Source organism: Pongo abelii, chromosome 3 (assembly GCF_028885655.2).
Source record: "Pongo abelii isolate AG06213 chromosome 3, NHGRI_mPonAbe1-v2.0_pri, whole genome shotgun sequence".
In the NCBI taxonomy this organism is placed as follows: domain Eukaryota; kingdom Metazoa; phylum Chordata; class Mammalia; order Primates; family Hominidae; genus Pongo; species Pongo abelii.
The window spans coordinates 154508704-154534638 of NC_071988.2; positions in this window are offsets into that span (position 1 = coordinate 154508704).

A 25935-nucleotide genomic window follows, 5' to 3' on the forward strand; every position below is an offset into this window, starting at 1 on the left:
ATCTTAAAACAGATAATTTGCTGTTATTCTGTGATTTCATTTTATTGCCTTAAATTGTCACCTGTTGTCATCTCCACTAACCTCAGGCAGCTGGCAGTTTTTAAATGATCTGTTTTACTATATACCTTTTGAAAGCATTAGATAGAACTCAGTATTAAATACTGTTGTCTAGAAAGCAGAGGGCAAGATTTGTGAGAAAATAAGCTTTTAAACCACTTCATTTTTAGTTATACAATGTGGGAGACTAGAGCAAATGAGTAATAAAAAGCAAAACAATTGAGATGCTTAGCATGCTAAATTAAGAATTTATAGTCTGAATGATGTCTCTGTTATCTCATTCAATTTTCTATTATTGCACATCTTAAACAATTATGAACGAAGATGACATAGCAATTTTTGCTTATAAATCTACAAGGGAGATAAATATAGCAACTTCTATTGATAGTAATGTTAATTAGTGTAATGTTCTCAAAACAAAGAAAAACTCATATTGGAAGAAAGGAACATTTTGAGCAAGTGGAACTGGCTACAAAAGCTAATGCGACTTATTTTTCTTTTAAAACAGATGGAACATTTACTACTTTAAAATGGTAGTGACAACACATGAAGTTCATATAAATACACATTACTAATACCCTGAGAAATAAGTGATGTGTCCGGAGTTAAAAAATAAATAACTATAAAATAAAGGGGATTAGAATTTAATATTTTGCAATAATACATAATACAAATTGTTTCATAAAATGTGCTAACTATGAACATATTGGTGACTCAATGTTTTCCCTACCAAAAGAACTTAGTATTCCTGTCCTTTCAAAGATTCTGTCTTGAAATCTATTTGAAATGATCTCAGATTAATGCCTGGAATAATAAGTCTAAGTCATATAAGACAGTCGTGATTATAGGGGTATTTTTTTGTTCTATGTATGTTTACTTTTTAATCCTACCAATAAATAAAATCAGCTTCAACTAATACACCAGATCAGTTTATTGGCTTAAGGAGTCCATTTGTGTTTCTCTAAAGAAATACCTGACATTGGGTAAGTTACAAAGAAAAGAGTTTTATTTTGACCCATAGTTCTGCATGCTGCACAAGAAGGGTGGTGCTGGCATTTGCTTCTGATGAGGGCCTCAGGAAGCTTACAATCATGGCAGAAAGTGAGAGGAGAGCAGGCCTGTCACATAGTGAGAGAGACATGCCTTCATTCTCTCCTTGACTTCCTGTTTCACATCCAGGGCGCACTGGTGCAAAAGGTGAGACTCCAGGGCCTTGGGAAGCCCCACCCCTGTAGCTTTTCAGGGTAAAGCACCATAGCTGCTTTCATGGGTTGAAGTTGAGTGTCTTTAGCTTTTCCAAGGTCAGAATATAAGCTTCCAGAGGCTGTACCATCCTGGGGTCTGAAGGGCAGCAGCTCCCTTCCCACAGTTCTGCTAGGCAGTGTTGGGTGGGGACTCTGTGTTGTGGCTCTAACTTCACATTTCCCTTCAGCATGTTCCTAGTAGAGTTTCTCTGTGGGGGATCAACCCCTGCTGCAGGCTTCTGCCCGGGCACCCCAGCTTTTTCATACATCCTCTAAAATCTAGTTACTAGGTTGGTGCAAAAGTAATTGACATTACTTTTAATGGTAAAAAAACTAATAGAAGCTGCCATGCCTCCTTCACTCTTGCATTCTGCACACCTGAAGACCTAATGCCATGTAAAAATGCCCCCCGGAGATGTGGCCAGAGTAGTATCTGAGACTGTTTGAGCCAAGACTGGAGTTAGAGCAGCTGAGATGTAGAGAACAGTGTCCCAAGTTGGTAGTAAGTGGTGCCTCAAGCCTAGTCTTGGCTATTAGCACCTGGTTCCATTTTAGTCATGCTAATCTCTCTAGCAAGTGATTATCCACAACCTGCTTCAATTCCTCTGCTAAAAATGCTTTTTCTTTTTCTACCACATGAACAGGTTGGAAATTTCCAAAATTTACACTTTGCTTCCCTTTGAATTTTCAGTTTCGATTTTATTTCTTTCCTCCTATATTCAATTGTAGGCTATTAGAAGCAGCCAGGCTACTTCTTGGACACATTGCTGCTTAGAAGTTTCTTCTGCACATACCCAAGGTCATTGCTCTTAAGTTACACCTTCCAAAAATCCCTAGGGCAAGAACACAATGCAGCCAAGCTCTCCGCTAAGACATAACATGGATGATGTTTACTCCAGTTCCCAATAAGTTCATCATTTCAATCTGAGACCTCATCAGACTGGCCTTCGCTGTATATATTTCCATCAGCATTTTGGTCATAACCATTTAATCGGCCTCTAAGAACTTCCAAACTTTCCCTTATCTCCCTATCTTCTTCTGAGACCTCCAAACTCTTCCAACTTCTGCCCATTGCCCAGTTCCAAAGCTGCTTCCACATTTTCAAGTATTTTTATAGCAACTCTCCACTCCTTGGTACCAGTTTTCTGTATTAGTCCATCTATATTAATATAAAAAAATACCTGAAACTGGGTGAGTTGTAAATAAAAGAGATTTATTTTAGCTCATGGTTCTATAGGCTGCACAGGAAGTATGGTGCTGCCATTTGCTTCTACCGAGGGCCTTAGGAAGCTTACAGTCATAGCAGAAAACAAAGAAGGAGCAAGCACATCACATGGTAAGGGAGAGGGAGTGAGGGAGAGGCCAGGCTCTTTTAAACACCCAGCTCTTGCATGAACTAATAGAGAGAGAACTCATTCATCCCCCAAGTATAAATCTGTATAAATTTGTACTGTCTTAAAACTGAGATTCAGTTGGGTGGTACCAAGCCATTTATCAGGAATGCTCCCCCATGATCCAACACCTTCCACTCTGTCCTGCATTGAACATTGGGGATTACATTTCAACATGATATTTGGAAGAGACACACACCCAAACGTGTCACAGAATCAGACAAGTTTTAGAGAAGTGATTAGATATTGGACATAGATTCATCTGCCAGTCTTTAGTTACTTTTTTCAGTTTTGACATATACACAAGTAAGGTGTCTTTTGCTTTTCAATGAAAATCAATTTTAATAAAACCCAAGCACCATTTGTGCTAAAAAATATATATCTTAATTTCTAATATAGTATATACTCTTCAAATGAGAAATAAAAGAAAACATCAATGTTTTGTTAGTGTATTCTATTAAATGAATATGTTTAAAAGGTGATAAAGTAATAGATATCCTTAGTGCATTTGTAGCATATTCTGTTGGTAAATGAATATGACTTACTATACCTTAGATTTTTTTCAATGTTTGATATGCTTGGCCTGTATTTATTTCTAAATATATCAATGAAATCTAAAGCAATTCTTGGTTATAAGAAGTGGAAGTGCCTAGATAAAAAGGAAAGTGAGCGTGGGTGCAGTAGCTCATGCCTGTAATCCCAACATTTTGGGAAGCCAAGGCAGAAGGAATGCCTGAATCCAGGAGCTCAAAAATAGCAAGAGACTGTCTCTACAAAAAAATAAAAAAAATTAGTTGGGCATGATGGCATACAACCGTAATCCCAGTTGCTCAAGAGACTGAGCCTGGAGGATTACTTCATTCTAGCATGTAAAGTCTGCAGTGAGCCACAGTTACACCACTGCACTCCAGCCTGAGTGACAGTGAGACCTTGTCTCAAATAAACAAACAAAAAATCAAAGGCATATTTTAGTAATTGAAGTGAAATAAAATTGTAATCATTAGAATGTTTTTGTATAAATTTGTACTGTCTTAAAATTGAGATTCAGTTCATTTTTGTGAGTTCAAGTATGGAGACTAGATTAAGATTCAGAATCCATACTGTTAAACACAGGTCACAACTGTAATTATAACTTGCATCTTAATTTTAAAAGGAAATAATGTTAAACTCCAAATATTCTCAGTGTGGAAATATGTATAAAAACAGACATTTCATATTTTCACCTAGTACATAATTTACTATTGTATACAAATTGGTAACCAATAATGCTAATGAAATTAATAAATTTAATAAACCCTGATATTAGGTAAATCAGTTACTAATGTCATTTTATAAAATACAGAATAATGATATATAAGAGCTATGTTAAACATTTCTTTATCAGAACATTATTTTAATCATCAAATTTTTAAAGGCAGGTAAAAATGTTAGTAAATTGAATAGTATGTCTATACATAAAAAGTATCACTTTTTATGTACTTAATTCAATTCACATATAAGCCACTCCTCTATCTGAAGAGACAAAAGAGCAAGAGCAAGTCTTTTTTTTTAGCCTGGAAGCTACTATTAGGAAATACAGGCTCTGAACTTTCTCAAGGAGAAATGTTCTTAGTCTGGGACCTTTACCTTCTACAAGCATGTTATTAAATTTTAGTTCATAGAACAGAAACCCTCAAACTTATTTTAAAAGCCTGCAAAGGAAGATAAGACAAGGTCAGCTCTGTAACTCTTTAGTCCTAATATATTAACAGCACTAACTTAGATTACGCATGTTTTCCTCTCACAAAGATGAAGTTCAAGGTATGTGTATAGAAGAGAGAGAGGGAAATGACATGCATTGATGTATTGCTTAAGTACAAGGATACATTCTGAGAAGTGAGTCCTTAGGCAATTTCACTGTTGTATAAACATTGTACAGTATATACTTACACAAACCCATTACACACTTAGGCTATATGGTATGGCCGATTGCATAGGTCACAAACCTGTATAGCATGTTAGTGTACTGAATACTATAGACAATTTTAAATCAATGGTGAGTAGTTGGGTATCTAACCACAGAAAGGATACAGTAAAATTACTATACAAAAGATTTTAAAACATAGTTCACCCATATAGGGCATTTATCATGAATGGAGTTTGCAGGACAGAAAGTTGCTCGGGGTAAGTTAGTGAATGGTGAGTGAATGTGAAGACCTAGGGTATTACTGCACACTACTGTAGGCTTTATAAACACTGGAAATAAGTTATGTTATACTAAATTTATTTAAAGTATGTTTCTCTTTCTTCAATAATAAATTCACCTTAGTATACTGTAACTTTTCTTTTCTACTTCATAAACTTTTACATTGTTTTTAACTTTTTGACTCTTTTGTAATAACACAGGTAAAAAACACATTCCATAGCTGTACAAAATATTTTTATATACTTATTTTACAAGCTTTTTTCTATTTTTAAATTTTTGTATAATTTGACTTTTTAAGCTTTTTTGTTAAAAACTAAAACACAAACATACACATTAGTCTAAGCCTACATGTGGTCACGATAATCAGCACCACTGTCTTTCATCTTCACATCTTGTTCCACTGGGACATCTTAATGGGCCATAACATGCGTAGAGCTGTTGCCTCCAATGATAATGATCCCTTCTTCTGGAATACCTCCTGAAGGACCTGCCTGTGGCTATTTTTCAGTTAGCTTTTAAAAAAATACAAATAGGAGGAGTACACTCCAAAATAATGATTAAAAGTATACTATAGGAAATACTAGGTGATAGTAATTTTTACTCATTTAAAATCTTATGGAACCACCATCATAAATGTAGTCCATCATGACCAACATTCATTATGCAGAGGATGATTGTACTAAAATATGTGTTTCTTAATATATATTATTTCATTTTTATGTAAATCAATATTTAAAAATCTTCCAATGCCCTATGCTTTAAAAATCTAATAATTCAAAACTATATTTTAAATCAAACTGAAATACATTTAGCTAAAACAAACTTTTAAGTTTAACAATTGTGAAATATAGTTAAGAAGACAGCATGTATAACTACAAGTCTTTTCTAATATTTCTGAAGGACTTTATAAGTTCTTTATCTTCCATGGCAATAAAGATATGAGTCCAGTTAAAAAAATGGGTAAATGATCTGAATACACATTTATCAAAAGAAGACATAAAAATGGGCAATAGGTATATGAAAAAATGCTTAACATCACTAATTAGAGAAATGCAAATTAAAATTACAATGCAATATTATCTCACACCAGTTAAAATGGCTTTTATCCAAAAGACTTCATACACTGTTGGGAGAATGTAAATTTCTACAACCACTATGGAGAGCAGTATGGAAGTTCCTCAAAAAACTAAAAATGTAACTACCATTTGATCCAGCAATCTCACTGCTGGGTATATATCCAAAAGGAAGAAAACTGGTATATCAAAGAGTTATCTGCACTCTCGTGTTTATTGTAGAACTATTCACAATAGCCATTATATTGAATCAACCCAATTGTCCATCAATAGATGAATGGATAAAGAAAATGTATATATACACAATGAAATATTATTTATCCATAAAAAAGAATAAAACCCTGTCATTTGCAACAACATGGATGGAACTGTTGGACACAGAAAGATAAATATCACATTCTCCCTAATATACGGGATCTAAAAAATATACTGAATTCACGAAGGTAGAATAGAAAAATAGTTACCAGAGGTAAAGTGTATTGGGGAGTGGTAATAAAGAAAAGATGGTTAATGGGTACAAAATATGGTTAGAAAGAAGGAATAAGTTCTGGTGTTCAGTTATACAAAAAGGTAATTATAGTTATCAATAATTTATTATGTAATTCAAAATAACTAAAAGAGTAGAATTTGAATGCTCCTAATAAAAAGAAATTATAAATACTTGAGGTGATGGACACCCCAATTTCCCTGATTTGATCATTACACATGGTATGCTTATATCAAAATATCAAATGGACCCCGTAAATATGTACAACTAGTGTGTATCAGTAATAATTAAAAATTAAAAAAATGCAATTAAGACATGACAGTTCTTTGTTAGGCTTTACATTTTTTGAACAAATTATCCATGTAGGCATTTCTCTTTGATTTTTGTCTATAAGATAGCATGATTTTCTACATGCATTGGAGAGATCTAATGATCCATCTATACACATATGTATATTCATATCTAAATATTGTATGTACCCACATACCTATATTTGTATGTAGACATAGTCATATATATGTTTTCATGTGGTATTAGAAGCTAATGTGAAATATACAAATATGTCTTTATATTTTAATATAACACATTGTTTATCAGAAAGTTTCAGGTTAGTTATAATAAATTTTCATTTCAATGGTATGTGTTTAGAACTATTGAAGAATAAGTCATTTCACACTTGATGCCCAAAGTAGTCAGTATAGTGAATTTAACTTGATTCCTATGAAGTTCTCTTTTCCAGATACCCCTTATAATTACTTTCAAATATTTAGAAAGCCACTGCCTTACTCCTGCACCTTTGTTCCTGGGGGAGAATCATCCAAGTCCATTCAGATGGAAAAAATAAAATGTATAATGCTGAACTTATTATTTAAAACTTTAGTGTTAATAGAAAAAAATGGAAAATGATGCAATTCTGTCTCAACTAGAATATTGACTCTGAGAAATTGTCTATAAATTGGACTGCCTACTGGTAATGTAGCCTGAAATTTTTCTTCATGAATCCTGATACTTTCATTCCCCTGAAAATAAGTTATCAATAGTTAGAGAAATAAAAGGTATATATTTTACTAGCTTATAATGAAGAGATCTAAAGAGGATCTTCTTTTCCAAGATTAAAATTAGCATGTAGTAGCTCCTACTTTAATATGTGGTTCTCATAGGATAGTAGTACTCATAATGGCAGCAACAGGAGTAGTACTAGCAGTAGTGGCATCTTGGTGTTCTTGAATGCGAATTTAACATTTTATACTATATACTTCATATTACCATCCCAAAATGTTTCTTATAACTTAGAATTCTGAAAAACTCAGGAACTTCCTTTCCACAGTAGTTTTTGAAGAATTCTATTACATAAAACGTTTTTATCTGGACAATTAGCAAGTTTAAAATTCTTATATTTCCTGGTTAATTATAATAGCAATAAAATGTAATACTTACAAAACTTGAACACTTAATAATTTCCAGAATGCTATCAAAATGAATAGTATAGAATGTAATATTGGAATGACAAAGATGTAATATTGTTTTGACAAAGATAATGCATAGACTATTGAGGCAAATGATACTGTCAACATATGTTTTTTATTTCTTTAATTTCTTAGAGGCAAATATGATAAATATTTTTCTTTGCTTTTAAAAATATAATAGTGCAATAACTATTGACACTTAGCTTTAACATTTGGAAATAAAGAGCACTAGAGACATTGATGACTATAAGACGCATAGCTATAGTAACCCTGCATCTCCATTTGCCTGAGACAAATCTGGCATCTGCCTGATAATGAGAAATGCAATTTAATGGGATTCTCTTTCACCCCCCAAACTGTAGCACTTTGCTGATAAATTGTGGTGACTCAATTCTGACACATCTAAAATATTCAGTTTATGCCATATAAACTTGATATTGTCAGATATTCTGGTTTTAAAAATAAATGTTAGAGTTTAAATATTTGAATTTGTATATTATTATTGATTTTAAAGTATTGACAATTTATTCAAATACTCTACAAGCCTAAGTAAGTCCATACTATGTAAGCCAATAGAACAAAATTAATTTTGACTTATAGCCAGTATGACACTCATCTATTCTGAAAAAGAATGTAAAGAGGATTTTTCACTAATCATTGAGAAGAAAATGCTGATTTGCTTGCTTTTGTCTTTCTTTTACATATTGATGATCATAAAGTCATAGGTTAGATTTTTAAAATATTTTCAAAATAACACTATAAAATAGCACACAATTCCTAATTGCCTATCAGCCAGAAATAGAGTTTTAATTGAATTTCCTTAAGATGGTTTGGCTAAAGTGTAAATATTATTAACAGTGGTCTTCTTTGCTGTCCATCTCTTCCTAGTTCACTTATGCAAATATGCACACACTTTCCACCTCATTTTAAATTTTGCTCAAGACAGATATTTGTTAAACTATGATAACAGAAAATTATGTTTTTAATGTGTTATTAAAATATGGGTTTTAAGTGAAAACAAATGAGAAAGATGGAAGTGAAAGTTGAGAGCCATAAGTATGGAATTGAAAATTGGATTCACAAGCCATATTGCCTCTCTATTACCTGAGAAATTAATTACACCTATCTTTGGAAGTTTTGAGATGGACTTAAAGCACTGGTATTTGTAAAATATTTGAGCACAATGATGTAATTCTACAGGATTTGAAGTCAAGCAAAATTGACTTCAAAATTTTGGTTCACTATTTACCAACTGTGTGAGTCAGGACAAGTTAGGTAAACTTGATAATTCTCAGTATCCTTATAAATAATAGAAATAACAAACCAACTTTTCAAGATTATGAGGCTTCATAATTTGTGTGTCTGTGCATGTGTATTTTCTTCTTCTTTCCCGGAGAAAGTCTCAAAAATGATAGGTGTTTCTGATAGGTGGTATATATTTCAAAGGACATTGATCCTAACAGCATTTTCATGACCAGGAGACTCTTCTGTTTCAATTATTTGTTCTGTTGCTGTGGTTGCTTTTATTTTTAATTCTCTGCTGACTACCCAGTAGTACAGATTTGAGGCATAATATACAGTTAGGAATAAGATGTCATTTATTTGGGTGTACTTTATAACAGTTTTAGACTCCCCTCTGTAACTGACATGGGAAAATAGCTACTTACCCACTCAGAGGTGTATCAAAGTCTATTCAGAATTCAGAATTATCAATTCCCAGAGATTAGAAAAGGTAACATCCCTTGAAGAATAATGTAGTTACTTTATTATTCTAATGAGCTCTAAGATAAAGCATGAAGAAAATTAAAAGTTTCTCTTCTCTGTGTGGTAGAATGGAAATCCTCTAATTAAAGAAACATTTTCTCTCCTACTCTGATTTATGCTCTTCTGTTGCTTGACCAGTATGCCTTTTACTGTATCAACTTTGAAGATTCACATTGCTTCTTAGGAAAAACTTAAGAGTTAAAGGCATGCTAGTATTTCACAAGGTGTGGGAAGGAAGGGAGCAGTTCACACTGAATAAAAGAAATCTAACCTGTAGAAAATTTGCCCACACTTGGTCCAGTAGCTATCAAACAGTAGGATGTTCTACATAATATGAACTTAGTAACCAAGCATCACTGACTTTCAGGGTGCAACTTTTGGTTATAGCCCAAGTTGAATGAGTTAGTAATAATGGAAATACATGTCAAGAAGAAGAATAGACCCTGTCATTAATTCAATCTTTATGGATTTGCAGGTATTTTTTACAAAAGAATAGTAGAGAATCAAAGGGAAAGCAGATGTGTCAACAAGGGAAGATAAGTAAATTAAGGGATGCAGATGTGTCAAGAGAGGAGATGCTAGGAACTTTAAGAAAATACCCTTGTGACAGGTTTTGTGTGTGTGTGTGATTTTGGGCTAGTCCAAGTGAGTAATCATTTAAAATATTCCTATCCCTACACATGTATGCATACACACCTTGTGTGAAAAATAAAGTTGTATATTCACTCAGCCTGGATTATACCACTTTCCTATACCTTCCTTGAGGCCAGAGAAGATGGTGAGTAGAGATAGCAAACAGCAGCTCATAGCCTAACTGCAAACTGAAGGGGGAGAACACTCTATGCTTCCTGAGTAAAAAATTCTAATGAAACCGTAGTACTTAACCCTATAATTAAAATAAGTGACTTCCGAAAAAGGATGCAGTAGACATCTTTGTTCCATACACAGTAGATAAGGACATACTATGACATTTGGCTCAATTCAATACACATATAACATAAGCTTAATAGAATCTAAGAAAGAATTGTGCCAGTTGTTGGACATAAAATATATTCACTTATTATTCAATAAATCCTGAGGAAGCCTTTACAAATGTGATTCATTCGGTGAGCAAATATTTAAGAATAAGCAAAAATATAAATTTTAGAAATATTTCCCTTTTGAAAAATTTCTAACAATAATTAACCTTGTGAGGCATTGTGATAACTAAGCACTTCACATGTATTAATTATAACTCCCTGCTATCTCACAAGGAAGGTAAACATACTTACTTAAATTTAGACTGAATGAGTAACCTCCATTAAGAAAGACTGAAAATATCCAGAAAAATTAAATAATTTTATAACTTTCTCCAACAACATAGCTAGAAATACAAATGGACAAGGAGATTGAATGAACTAAATGTATTTCATTCATTCTCTGCTTCTGATTTCTCAGTTGCTTCTGTATAGGTAAAACAAGACATTAATTAAAATGAAAAGTTAAATGTGAATACTGAAAGTTGATCTGCTACTTTATTTAAAATTGTAGCTATCTAACATCCTTGTATAGTTAGTTTACTCAATTGTAGACAAACTATAATCAATCCCAGCAAGACACATTAGAGGCCGTTATTATGTAAGAAATCATACTGTATTTTATAGAGTATAAAGTCTATTTCACCAGAAATAATACTTGCCTCTGCTGAATTATTTTAAAGACCTCTACTGAATGGACAGAATTAAGAAGAGAAACTTCCTAATTTTTGAGCTCATGGGGACCAAATGAATAAACATCAGGATAGAAATTTAGTGGACTTAGTCAAAACAATGACAAGATAAATACAACTATTAAATATGTTCACTGTACCATCAGTTCTCATATTGATTACAAGGGAAATTATAACCTCTTAAGCAGATGGAGTTGGGTTCCAGAGTTTGGCCTGAATCCTCTTCAATTCCCTGGAGCATTCTAGTTTTGTTGGGGAATAGGTTAAATAAAATATGAATAGTTATTCCCTAGGGCGAAACTTGTCTCTCCCTTTTAATAAGATGTACTAACATCCCAATATGAATAGATAATGTTTGAGAACAAATGATATTGTTTTTCCTAGGATGGTAGATTGAAATTGTACCCTAAACTAATCAACAATAGCTGTCTACCATATTAAGTGCTCTTATATCCTGTGTAAACAAACAACCAAAACGATGAAACAGAAAGTTTGAGTGTTATTGTAACTGCTATTGAGTAACAAATCTTGATGAATATAATGTTTTAATTGTGGCATTTTAAGATCTAAAATAATTTCAGAATCACTCACAAATAACATTTAATATACTTCATATATTAAATATATACTACTTATTGAAAACAAGACCTCATAATCTGTATTTGATATGTTAGATCACTTACAAAATTTCAAACATTCATTAAGACAAAAAGATTGTATTCTATAGTCATTTTAGATGAATTTAAATGTAATGCTCATGGTTCCTAAAAAAACAAAAATAGAATTACCATATGATTCAGTAATTCCACTTATGAGTATATAGCCAAAATAATTAAAAGCAGGATCTTGATGAGATACTTGTGTACCCACGTTTATAGCAGCAGTGTTCACAATGGCTAAAACGTGAAAGCAGGCCAAGTGCCCTTCTACAGGTGAGTGGATAAGCAAAATGCAGAACAGGCTGAGTATCCCTTACATGAGACCAGAGTGTCATAGATTTTTTATATTATTGGATTTTGGAATATTATATATAAAGATTTATATTGGGGAAGGAACCCAAGTATAAATAAGAAATTCATTTTTGTTTCATATACACCTTATACAGATAGCCTGAAAGTCATTCTATACAATATGTTTAATATTTTTGTGCATGAAACAAAGTTTGTGCTAAGTACTTATGTGTGGAATTTTTCACTTGTGGCATCATGATAGTGATCAAAAAGTCAGTTTCAGGTATTGGAGCATTTCAAATTTTGGGTTTTCAGATTAGGGATGCTCAACACGCATATACCTACAAATAATATTACTCAGCCTTATAAAAGAATGAGATGCTGACATATACTACCACTTGAAGGAACCTTGAGGATAGCATACTGAATGAAATATCAGTCACAAAAAGACAAATACTGTGTGATTTCCTACATGAAGTTCTCTCAGTAGTCAAAATCATAGAGACAGAAAGTAGAATGGTGGTTGTGAGGCACGAGGGGGAAAAGGCAATAGGGAGTTATTGTTTAATTGGCACAGAGTTTTAATTTACAATATGAAAAGACTTATGGAGATGGATGGTGGTGATAGCTGGACAACATTATGAATGCATTTAATACCATTGAACTGTATACTTAAAATGTTGAAGTTATAGATTTCACATTATGTGTATTTTACCACAATAAAAATGTAATACTCTTATATTTGAAATGTTCAATATGCATAACTACTTTAATTAGCTTGCCAATATCACTTTAGTGGTAGTAGTGACTCAGAGTGTGGAGTATAGTGTTTTCCATCACCAAATATCCTTACTTACTCACCAGCTGAAAGATTCCTTGTTAAGTACATTTCAACTTTTTATTTTCAAGCATATGACATTCTATGGTTCTACTAATTTAATCACCAAGCTAGAACATGAAGGTGATAGAGTCCCAGTCAAGTCTGTAATAGATGTTCAAACAATTAGTGTGTATGTCCCTTAATGAGGAACTTTTTTTATTAGTCCATAATTATAGGTAAAGTCACAATGCTCAAAACAACAGTTGATACAGAAAGTGTAGATAACTTCTGGAAACTGCCTGAAGAACTTTACAAATAGTACTCAAAGCTTTTCTCTCTTTCATCACCACATTTATTTGAAATAGTTGAATATATCATATTTGGAAGACATTGTCTTTGGAAAACATGTCACGGCTGAGGGACTGTACATCAGGAGATAAACAGAGAGAGATTGAAGGAACCCATAAATGAGGAGATTGGGCATCCCAAGGTGCCCGAATAATCAGCCAGCTGCAGAAAATCATAGCCCTAATTCAGTGCTATTCATAGAACAGAGCATGGTAAGAGAGTTTTGGGGAGAGCTTGGCATATGTCATCTGGAGCTTGGGACACATGTCAACACATAGATTGATGTATGTTCTGCACCTGCATTACAATTCTGTATATGGAGAAATGGGTAGATCCATTTTAAAGCATAAGATGAGATGAAAGGGCTGTCTGAATGCCCACCTTTTGTGCTGGTAAGAACTTATGTGTTTTCTTGTGCAAAATGAACCTAGCAACAAGAAGTTTTTCAAATTAAAAGTAGGCAAATAAACAAAAAATACAAATAAAAATGCTTCAATTTATTTCACCTAATTCTAATCCTTACTTCTTCCACCTTTATCCTGAAAGATTTAGAAATGAGAGAGAAGAGGACTTGGAGGAATGATCATGAATAAACGAACCATGTCTCTCTGACACATCACAATATTGTGGGGAAAAAAGAAATAAAAAATGATTTGGATTTTAATAGGAACATTAAATATATTTGCAGGCGAACTTCACTTAACAAAATGTAATGTGCTCTTACTACTGAAATAGATGACCTCCAGAAGAAAGGAAGGGATATTTGAGCACAAAGAAGCCTTTCATCGGGGATATTGTCTTTTATTTTATTTTATTATTACTATTATTATTAGTATTATACTTCAGGTTTTATGGTACATGTGCGCAATGTGCAGGTAAGTTACATATGTATACATGTGCCATGCTGGTGCGCTGCACCCACTAACTCGTCATCTAGCATTAGGTATATCTCACAATGCTATCCCTCCCCCCTCCCCCCACCCCACAACAGTCCCCGAAGTGTGATGTTCCCCTTCCTGTGTCCATGTGTTCTCATTGTTCAATTCCCACCTATGAGTGAGAATATGCGGTGTTTGGTTTTTTGTTCTTGCGATAGTTTACTGAGAATGATGATTTCCAATTTCATCCATGTCCCTACAAAGGACATGAACTCATCATTTTTGATGGCTGCATAGTATTCCATGGTGTATATGTGCCACATTTTCTTAATCCAGTCTATCATTGTTGGACATTTGGGTTGGTTCCAAGTCTTTGCTATTGTGAATAGTGCCGCAATAAACATACATGTGCATGTGTCTTTATAGCAGCATGATTTATAGTCCTTTGGGTATATACCCAGTAATGGGATGGCTGGGTCGAATGGAATTTCTAGTTCGAGATCCCTGAGGAATCGCCACACTGACTTCTACAAGGGTTGAACTAGTTTACAGTCCCACCAACAGTGTAAAAGTGTTCCTATTTCTCCACATCCTCTCCAGCACCTGTTGTTTCCTGACTTTTTAATGATTGCCATTCTAACTGGTGTGAGATGGTATCTCGTTGTGGTTTTGATTTGCATTTCTCTGATGGCCAGTGATGGTGAGCATTCTTTCATGTGTTTTTTGGCTGCGTAAATGTCTTCTTTTGAGAAGTGTCTGTTCATGTCCTTCGCCCACTTTTTCATGGGGTTGTTTTTTTTTTTTCTTGTAAATTTGTTGGAGTTCATTGTAGATTCTGGATATTAGCCCTTTGTCAGATGAGTAGGTTGAGAAAATTTTCTCCCATTTTGTAGGTTGCCTGTTCACTCCGACGGTAGTTTCCTTTGCTGTGCAGAAGCTCTTTAGTTTAATTAGATCCCATTTGTCAATTTTGGCTTTTGTTGTAAACAGAACCAAAGACAAAAACCACATGATTATCTCAATAGATGCAGAAAAGGCCTTTGACAAAATTCAACAACGCTTCATGCTAAAAACTCTCAATAAATTAGGTATTGATGGTATCTCAAATAAATTAGGTATTGATGGTATCTGAAAATAATAAGAGCTATCTATGACAAACCCACAGCCAATATCATACTGAATGGGCAAAAACTGGAAGCATTCCCTTTGAAAACTGGCACAAGACAGGGATGCCTTCTCTCACCACTTCTATTCAACATAGTGTTGGAAGTTCTGGCCAGGGCAATTAGGCAGGAGAAGGAAATAAAGGGTATTCAATTAGGAAAAGAGGAAGTCAAATTGTCACTGTTTGCAGATGACATGATTGTACATCTAGAAAACCCCATTGTCTCAGCCCAAAATCTCCTTAAGCTGATAAGCAACTTCAGCAAAGTCTCAGGATACAAAATCAATGTACAAAAACCGCAAGCATTCTTATACATCAATAGCAGACAAACAGAGAGCCAAATCATGAGTGAACTCCCATTCACAATTGCTTCAAAGAGAATAAAATACCTAGGAATCCAACTTACAAGGGATGTGAAGGACCTCTTCAAGGAGAACTACAAACCACTGCTCAATGAAATAAAAGAGGATACAAACAAATGGAAGAACATTCCATGCTCATGGGTAGGAAGAATCAATATCGTGAAAATGGCCATCCTTCCCAAGGTAATTTACAGATTCAATGCCATCCCCATCAAGCTACCAATGACTTTCTTCACAGAATTGGAAAAAACTACTTTCAAGTTCATATGGAACCAAAAAAGAGCCCGCATCGCCAAGTCAATCCTAAGCCAAAAGAACAAAGCTGGAGGCATCACACTACCTGACTTCAAACTATACTACAAGGCTACAGTAACCAAAACAGCATGGTACTGGTACCAAAACAGAGATATAGATAAATGGAACAGAACAGAGCCATCAGAAATGATGCCACATATCTACAACTATTTGATCTTTGACAAACGTGAAAAAAAAAGAAATGGGGAAAGGATTCCCTATTTAATAAATGGTGCTGGGAAAACTGGCTAGCCCTATGTACAAAGCTGAAACTGGATCCCTTCCTTACACCTTATACAAAAATCAATTCAAGATGGATTAAAGACTTAAATGTTAGACCTAATACCGTAAAAACCCTAGAAGAAAACCTAGGCATTACCATTCAGGACATAGGCATGGGCAAGGACTTCATGTCTAAAACACCAAAAGCAATGGGGATATTGGCTTTTTCCCATTTGTATACCCACCAAATTCAGACTGTTCAAAATCCAATTCATAATAGTTTTATTGTAAAAACTTTGTATGAAGTTTCAATGCAAGTAGACAAACACTCATGTCCCAAGAAAGAAAGGACTCATGTTTTATACAATACCGCTCATGTTTAGTAAATATTTTTTTGGAGAGATGGCAAATGGCCCTTCACATTGAATGAATCAGCTTAAGACAGACATTGCAATACAAAGAAAAGAGTTTATGCTTCATTGTAGCCAAAAGAAAAAAAAAAAAGCTTTATTCTTCAAAGCAGTTTGAGACTGGCAAAATAATTGAGAAGACAGTAGAGAGAGATTTCATATACCTTGCACCCAGTTTCTCCTATTATTAATACCTTACATTAGTGGGGTAAATTTGTTACAATTAACCAGTATTGACACCTTATTATTAACTAAAGCTCATACTTAGATTTTTTTAGTTTTATTTCTCAGGATTCCATCTAATATACCATATTTCATTTAGTTGTCATAACTCTTTATGACTGTCTTGACTGCAACAGTTTTTCACTCTTTTCTCCTTGTTTTTGAAAACCTTGATGGTTTTGAGATGTACTGATCAGTTATTTTGAAAGATTCCCCTGTACTGTAATTTATTTGAAGTTATTTTCTCATGATTACACTAGATTATGTGTCCTTACATCATATGAAGGGTACAAACTAGGAACATGATATATGTTGATACTGACTTTGAATGCCTTGTTAGGGTGATGTTTAACAGGTTTCTCTACTGTAAAGTTAATCTCTTGTTTTCCTCCCATTTCATATTGTAATTTGTCTAAAAAAGTCACCATACATAGCCTACTCTTTTATATATATGTGTATACATATTTATATAAAATTACGTGTAATTATAAATGTATTATATATAATTTATATATAATATAATGATATGTTTATATAAAATTATAAGTAATTATTTATATAATTATATTTATTTTTATATGAATAATACATAATATATAATTTATATATATTTCTATATTATATATGTAAAAATATATATTTTATATATATGTTAGAGACAGGTTCTTGCTCTGTCACCCAGCTGGAGTGTGCAGTGGCACCATCACAGCTCACTGCAGCCTTGACTGCCTGGGCTTAAATGATCCTCCCAGCTCAGCCACTCCAGTAGCTGGGACTACAGGAGCACACCAACATGACTGGCTAAGTTTTTAAAATTTCTGATAGAGATGTGGTTTCATTATGTTGCCCAGGCTGGTCTCAAACTCCTGAGCTGAAGCAGTCCTTTCATCTCGGCCTCTCAAAGGCCTAGGATTACAGGCCTGAGCCACTGCACCCAGTCACAGCCTACTCTCAAGCAATAGAAAATCTCTTCACTTGTGGGTGGAGATTCTATATAAATTATCCAGAATTCTGCACAGGCCATCTGTCTATTCTCCCCTCTTGATGTAGTTATTCAAACATTTATTTATATCAGTATGAATGCATGGATATTAATTGTGTATGTTGGGTTATAATTCAATATATTAATATAATTCAGTACTACTTTAATTTGTTTCTCAAATTATTCTAGCTCTGACTATTGAAAGCTCTTTCACTTAGCCATCCTGTTTCATTGTTCCATTAACATAGTTGTTTTGTTTTGTTCTGTTTGAGCACTTCCTTACTTTCTGGTACTTCAGATCTCCCAAGCTTATCTTGTATTTTTCCTCTCAAGTCCTAGAACAAGCCGTTTCTCCAAAGAGTCCTAATTGTTTTTATTAGACAATGGTACTAAAAAGCAAGATTTAGGAATTAGGTTTGCTTGTTGCTACTAGGGCCCAATTGCTTTTGAAGTCTTACTGATAATAAACAAAGGAAAATATGTGTGTATGTAAATTATGATAGATGTATATATCTCTATAATATTTTCATATGTAACCATCTGTTTCTATATTCAGGTAAACATGAGTTCTAATGATGTTTCCAACTATTTGTCTTTTTGTCTCAAGAATCATTTTAATCTCATCTCCTTGTTTATCAGTGTATTCTCACTATAAATGTGGGAAATTTGGCTCCCACCATCTATCATGGACATTCTTAATTGTTCAAGTCCAGTATACATATGTAGTAATACTGAAATTAGTGTGTATCCCTTTAGGAAACAACTGTGTCAACTAGAGTTCTGTGCTTGTGAAGTCTCTTGCTTTTAGTCGTACATTCTCTCCACTCATTTCCAGAGTTACTTAGGTCAGCACTTTCCCTACATTTCCTTTAGTAAGGTTGTTTCATACTCTTTTAAAACATATTGATCGTGTAGTCACAGTCTGCATTAATTTATAGAATCCTCAAACCTTCTAAAATATAAATTTGTATATATTAAGTTTCATTCTTTTTGCTGTAAAGTTCTATGGGCTTTGATAAATGCCTAATGTCACTTATCCTGCATCATGGTATCATACACCATGATTCCACAACCCTAAGAAGTCTCCTGCACTCTACCTATTCAATCCGCAGTACCTCCAACCTACTGGCAATTGCTGATTGTTTAATCCTCTATATATTTCATCTTATACAAAATATCATATAATTGGAATCATACAGAATATAGCCAATGGCTTCTTTTACTTGGCAAGATGTATTGAAGGTACATCCATGTCTTTTGGTTACCTGACAGCTCATTTATTTTTTATTATAGAGTAATATTCAATTACGTAGATGTACCACTGTTTGTTTATTCATTCACCTATTGAAGGACATCTTGGTTGCTTGCAATTTTTGATGTTTATAAGTAAAACTAATATGTACACCGACATGCAGATTTCTGTCTGAATGTAAGTTTTCAAATCAACTGAACAGAAATCTTGAAATGTGGTTGCTGGAATGTGTAGTAAAACTGTGTTTAGCTTCATATGAATAGCAAAACTATTTCCAAATGACCATTCCACTTTTCATTCCAACCAGTAATGAATGAGAGTTCCTGTTGCCCTGGATTCTCATCAGCAGTTGGAATTGTATTTTAGACTTTAGCCATTTTAATGCAGCCACACATTACATAAGGGTGTTTTAGTTAATGACAAACTGGATATGTGATGGTAGTCCCATAAGATTATAATATCATATTTTTACTGTATCTTTTATATGTTTAGATACACAAATATTTACCATTGTGTTACAATTGCCTACAGAATTCAGTACAATAACATGCTGTACAGATCTGTAGCCTAGGAACAATAGGCTATACCACATAGCCTAGATATGTAGTAGTCCATACCAGCTAGGTTTACATAAGCACATTCTGTGATGTTTGCACAACAACCAAATCATCTACTGATGCATTTCTCAGAATGTGTATCTCCATTGTTAATCAATGCATGACCATACATGTGTAATGGTATTTCATTGTGGTTTTACTTTGAAAATACCTAATAAAATATAATTTTTTCATATGCTTATTTGCTCTGTTGTATCTTCTTTGATGAAATGTCAATTCATATATTTATCCATTTTTAATTGTCTTTTATTTTTCTTATTTGTCAGTTTTATAGGTTCTTTGTATATTTTGGATACAAGTCCCTTATCAGATATATGTTTTGCAAATATTCTTTCTCAGGTTTTGGCTTGTTTTTTTGATAATTTTAATTTTGGCTTTCACAGAGCAGATGTTTTTAATATTAATAAAATTCAACTTGACAATTTTTCTTCCATAGATTGCGCTATTGCTGTCATATTTAAAGACTCATCACAAAATCTAAGATGACAGGTTTGTCACTAAGTTTGGAAAATTCTTGGCCATTATTACTTCAAATAATTTTTCAGCTCTGTTCTCTTTTTCTCCTTCTAGCATTTTAATTATGCATATGTTATACTTTTTGAAATTACCCCACAGTCTTAGATATTCTTTTGTATTTTTTTATCATCTCTTTGCAATTCACTTATGGAAGTGTTTTTGACATATCTTCAAACTCACTTATTAATTCCTTGGCCATTTCCAGTCTTCTGATGTGCCCATCAAAGGAATTATGTTAGTGGTTTTCATTTTTTCTCAGAGCTTCTACCTCTCTGCTCACATAATCCATCTGTTCTTGCATATTATATCTTAATTCCAGTACAGTTCTTAACATATTAATTATAGTAATGATTGTGTGATAATTCTAGTATTTGTGTCATATCTGAGTCTGTTTTTGATGTTTGCATTATCTCTTAAGATTTTGGATTTTTTTCTTTTTATTAATATTTTTTATTTTTATTGAAAGCCAGACACGATGACTTCAGTAATAGGAACATAGAGTATAGGCCATTAATGTGATGTTTTCTAGTTAATTTGTTTGGGGGTTGGGCTGTGTTTGATGTTTATCATAACCGTAGGTGCCAAAGGCTTCAAATTCTTCCAGTGTCTTTGTTTTTGTTTCTCTTGTATTTTGGCTCTCCCTAAAACCCTAAAATCTTTTTTTTTAAATAGAGTCTGTGCCTTGAAGCTCTTTTAGGTGTAGTCCACTTTCATTATACTGAAGCCCTGTTGATGTAGTGTGGGGTAAGGTGTGGGTGACGGGAAGCATTCTATAATCTTATAATCAATCCTCAGTCTTTTAGAGGACCTGTTTTTCTGAGCTGTGACCTTCACAAGTGTTTCTCACCTCAGATACAGAAAATTACAACCTATTTGTGCAAAAGCCCACAAGTAGAAACCTCCAGGGTAACAAATGCCAAGGTAAGAAAACAAACTGTAATTGATGAATTTCTGGAGGAACATTGTAGACAACTCTAAGAGGTAAAAACTCCAGGGAGACCCAATTATTAAGGAGCCTGCACACATCTGTGAGCTTTATCACCAGGGGCTCTGCCACGTCCTCATGGTGAGGATGTAAAAAACCCATCCCAGAATGAATAACCAATTATATCAAGGCTGCAAGACACAAGTTTAATGTACAAAAGTTGATTTCTTTCTTATGTGGCAGCAATAAGTAAGTACAATTTAAAATTAAAAACACATTGCCGTTTATATAAACAGCAAATATGTATGTGTATATATATAATAGTTATAATTTTTAAAAAATGTACAAGATCTATATGAGAAAAACTAAAAATAATGAAAGATGTCATATCATAACTAAATAAATGAAGAGATATTTCATATTCATGGATAGGAAGACAGTATTGTCAAGATGTCATTTCTTCCTAACTCATCTATAGATTCAATGTAGATTCAATTCAGCTCTGGGATTCATAATCCCAGAAAGTAATTTTGTGGGTATTGACAAACATAGTCTAAGTTTACATGAACTAAGACATCATCAAAGTAGTAATGCAAATGGCAAGTAATCATATAAAAAATATGAAATATCGTATGCCATTAGGGAATTGCAAATTAAAATAGTAAAAAGATACCACAACATGCCTATTTGAATGGCCAAAACCCAAAACTCTGACAATACCAAATACTGGCAGGAATGTGGAAGAACAGTAACTCTAATTCATTGCTGGTAGGAATGCAAAAACATACAGCCACTTTTGAAGACATTTTGGCATTGTTTTTCTCACAAAACTAAGCATACTATTGGAATATTATGCAGCAATTATGTTCCTTGGTATTTACATAAAGGAATTGAAAACTGATGGCCCCACACAAACCTGCTCATGGATATTTATAGCCGCTTTATTCATAGTTGTCAAAACTTGGTGGCAACCAAGAGGTCCTTCAGCAACAAATGTACCACTGTGATGTTGATAGTAGAGGAGGTTGTGTGTGTTTCTAATAATGTTCTGCATACCAAAGTTTTGATTCAATAAGACAAAAATAATATTAAAAAGCCAAACTAATGAGGATAAATAATAGTTCAAGAAGGCACACAGAAACATGTGGCATAATATCCAAACACAAATTTCCATCAACAAAAGAATGAAAAAACACATTGCAACAATCGATACAATAAAACACCAGTCAGCAATTAAAGTAAATTACTTATGCAACTTGGATGAATCTCAAAAGTATTGTTTTGAATGAAAAAAGTTACACACTAATAGTACATACTGTATAATGATATTTATATGATATAAATCAGATAAAACTAATAACTGGTAATAAAATTCAGATTTGTGTGCATGTTTGTGGTGAGGTAGGAGGCACAGCATTGACTGAAAGGGTTCAGAGTATATTATGGAGTTATATAAAAATATTTCTCTTTTTTCAGTGATGGTTACATGTAAGCATAACATTGTCAAATTTCATCAAACTATACACTTAACTTTATTGTATTTTATTGTATAAATATGCCTCAATAAGGAAAAAAGTTGACTATGTCCATTTATTATGCAATCTAATTATTCATTTTTTCTTAATAATTTGATTCTTATTTTCAGTATCTCTGAATTCCTACTTATAACAACCTTTGGTGTATTCAATATCCTCCTTATTTTTCTGAAGATATTTATTATGCTTATTTCTTTAATTATTGTCATCCCGTTCTATCAGTTTTCTTTTTCTTTTATTTGTATATTATTCAATTTTTTATCTGTTTCATAGTGATTTTGTTCTTCCAATAACTCCCATTATTTCTGTGTAAACTTACATTTTCATCTCTAGTGAAAGTCAGCTCTTTTTATTATTAAGGATTACCTGGAGTTTGGCCAACTGCCTCGGCCTTAGCTTACACATTTAAAGATGTACCCAGTCTCCTGGGTATATACTCATCTAGATTTTGTCTGGCAAGCTTTTTATCTCTTTTCATTTGTTCATTCTTGTATTTCTTTCAGATTTCGACTTTTGTTATTTATTTATTTTTTTTTTTTTGATGGAGTCTCACTCTGTCATCCAGGCTGGACTGCAGTGGTGCAATCTCGGCTCACTGCAACCTCCACCTCCCGGGTTCAAGATTCTCCTGCCTCGGCCTCCCGAGTAGCTGGGATTACAGGCAAGCACCAGCACGCCTGGCTAATTTTGTATTTTTAGTAGAGATGGGGTTTTGCCATGTTGGCCAGGCTCATCTTGAACTCCTGACCTTGGGTGATCTGCCCGCCTAAGCCTCCCAAAGTGCTGGGATTACAAGCATGTGCCACTGCACCAGGCCAGCTTTTGTTATCTTAACAAAGAAAGGTCTCTGGACAAGATTCTTCCCTAAGATAATTAAGTTAGAGTCTCCTGTATTTTGTAAGTGAAGGTACCCCAATGGAATTTAATATTTCTTATGTCACAGGAATTAATTAACTAATCCTTGTGATATATAGCTCATGTATTTGCCTAGTAGACAATAAGCCTTATAGGAACATATAAATTCTGCTTTCAATTTTACCTTCAAAACTATTCATCTATCTTTTTATATTAATAAAACTAATTAAAGAGAAATGTAAAAGGTGTTTAATTCATAAGGAGAGCCAAACCTTGGCTAGATCCATCCAAAAGAATAAAAACTCAAACATGCACAGGCATGCAGGCACATACACGTTACCTTCACAGAAGTCATTGTTATTTCATGGTTTGGTCTGAATAATGTAACAAAACAAAAAACATATACACATTCATACCCCAGGTATTTTCTACTGTGGTATTTAACTGACTTCACCTATAGATAGGAATGTTCCACTAAGGTTTCTCCATACTAACAGCTGGACATATAGTTGATGGTAGTGATAAAGGAAACACTGTTAATCTTGGAATTGCAGTTAAGGATATTAAGACATTTTGCTTTATAGAAGTAGAAAGAAAGATTTTAAAATGATCAAATGTTAGAAATTTCACCTGGATCTGGGGATACAGAATAAAGTGACTTCTTTACATATCTATAAGGACCTCAGATAATCAAAAATCATCCAGAAATCAGACCATAGTAGAAAAATTATCTAGTTTCTAAGGTTTCACTATCTTTGGCTATGAAAGATTAATCATAATAACTGGTAGAATCAACTCTTTTGGGCACTTAATTTTGCTCTTTAGTAGGTCCCATTTAGGGCCTCAATAAATTGTTTCACTGATTTCAAATGCTGAGTCAGCAAGATGTAATAATTAATGGTTAGCTAGGGTTTATACAAGAGTATCTCTTCTGCCCTTAGCTTTCAAGAATCTGATTTCTCTTCCTATTTCCTATTGTCGCTGCCATTTAGAAAGCACCCTACATCTCTCCATAGCAGCCAAGCAAAAAAGAATACAAAGTCTATCGGAGAACAAAAGATTCTTGGGCCAGAAACTAACAATATAATATGTAGGAAAAATCATTTTCTTGAAAAGCTGAGGAAAAAATGACAACAAAGTTGGCTTAAGAACAGTTAACAGAATATCTTTGGTATGTTTCTATTTTAATTAAAGATATAGATTGCTGGCTTCTTTCATTAATCCAGGAGAAAACAAATAGGGGAGGTGGAGAAAGATGGCCAAATAAAAGACAACCCCATTTGTCCCCCTATCCAGGAACATAAATTTTAACAACTAACTACACACAAATGTACCATCACAGGAATTAAAAATTAGGTGAGCAATCACAGTACCTGGTTTTATCTTCATATCACAGAAAGAGACATTGAAGTGTCAATAACATTCCTCTCCCATCCCCTGGCAGGGGCCATGTGGCACAGAGAATCTGTGCACTTGGGAGAGAGAAAGCCAAGTGACTGTTAAGCTTGGCATTGAATTCAGTGCTGCCCTGTCACAGCAGAAAGCAGAAGCAGGCTCTATCAGCAGGCTGATGTCTGCCCGAAGAGGGAGCTTTGAAACAGCCCTTAGTCAGAGGGGAATCACCCGTCCCAGTAGTTGGAGCTTGAGTTCTGGCGAGCCTTGCCACCATGGGCTAGAGCGCTCTGTGGCCCTAGGTGAACTTCATGGCCACAAGGAGTGCAATTCCTAGGCAAGTTGTATGGCTGAGCTGGGGCTGAGACCCAGTGGAATGAGAGGAATCATGACCCACTAAGACACCAGCCAGCCCAGCTAAGGGAGCACTTACTCCACACTTCCCCATACCCCAGCAGCAGCCACGTGGCACAGAGAAATCTGTGAGCTTGGGAGAGGGAGAACACAGCAACTGGAGGCTTTCCATTGAAGTCAATGCTGCCCTGTAACAGCAGAGACCTGAAAGGATTCATCACCTGCAGACTGAAGAGGCCCTGGGCTCTAATAACGAAGAGTCATACCCAGTTAATTCACTGTGGGCTTGGACTCTGAGATGTTCTGGCTTCAGATGTGACCCAGCACATTCACAGCTGTGGTGGCTACAATAAAATATTCCTTCTGTTTGAGCAAAGCAGGGAAAAAATATAAGGGGATTCTGTTTAACATCTTAGGCACCAGTTCAACTGCTGTGGAATAGAGCACCAAACATGTTCTTG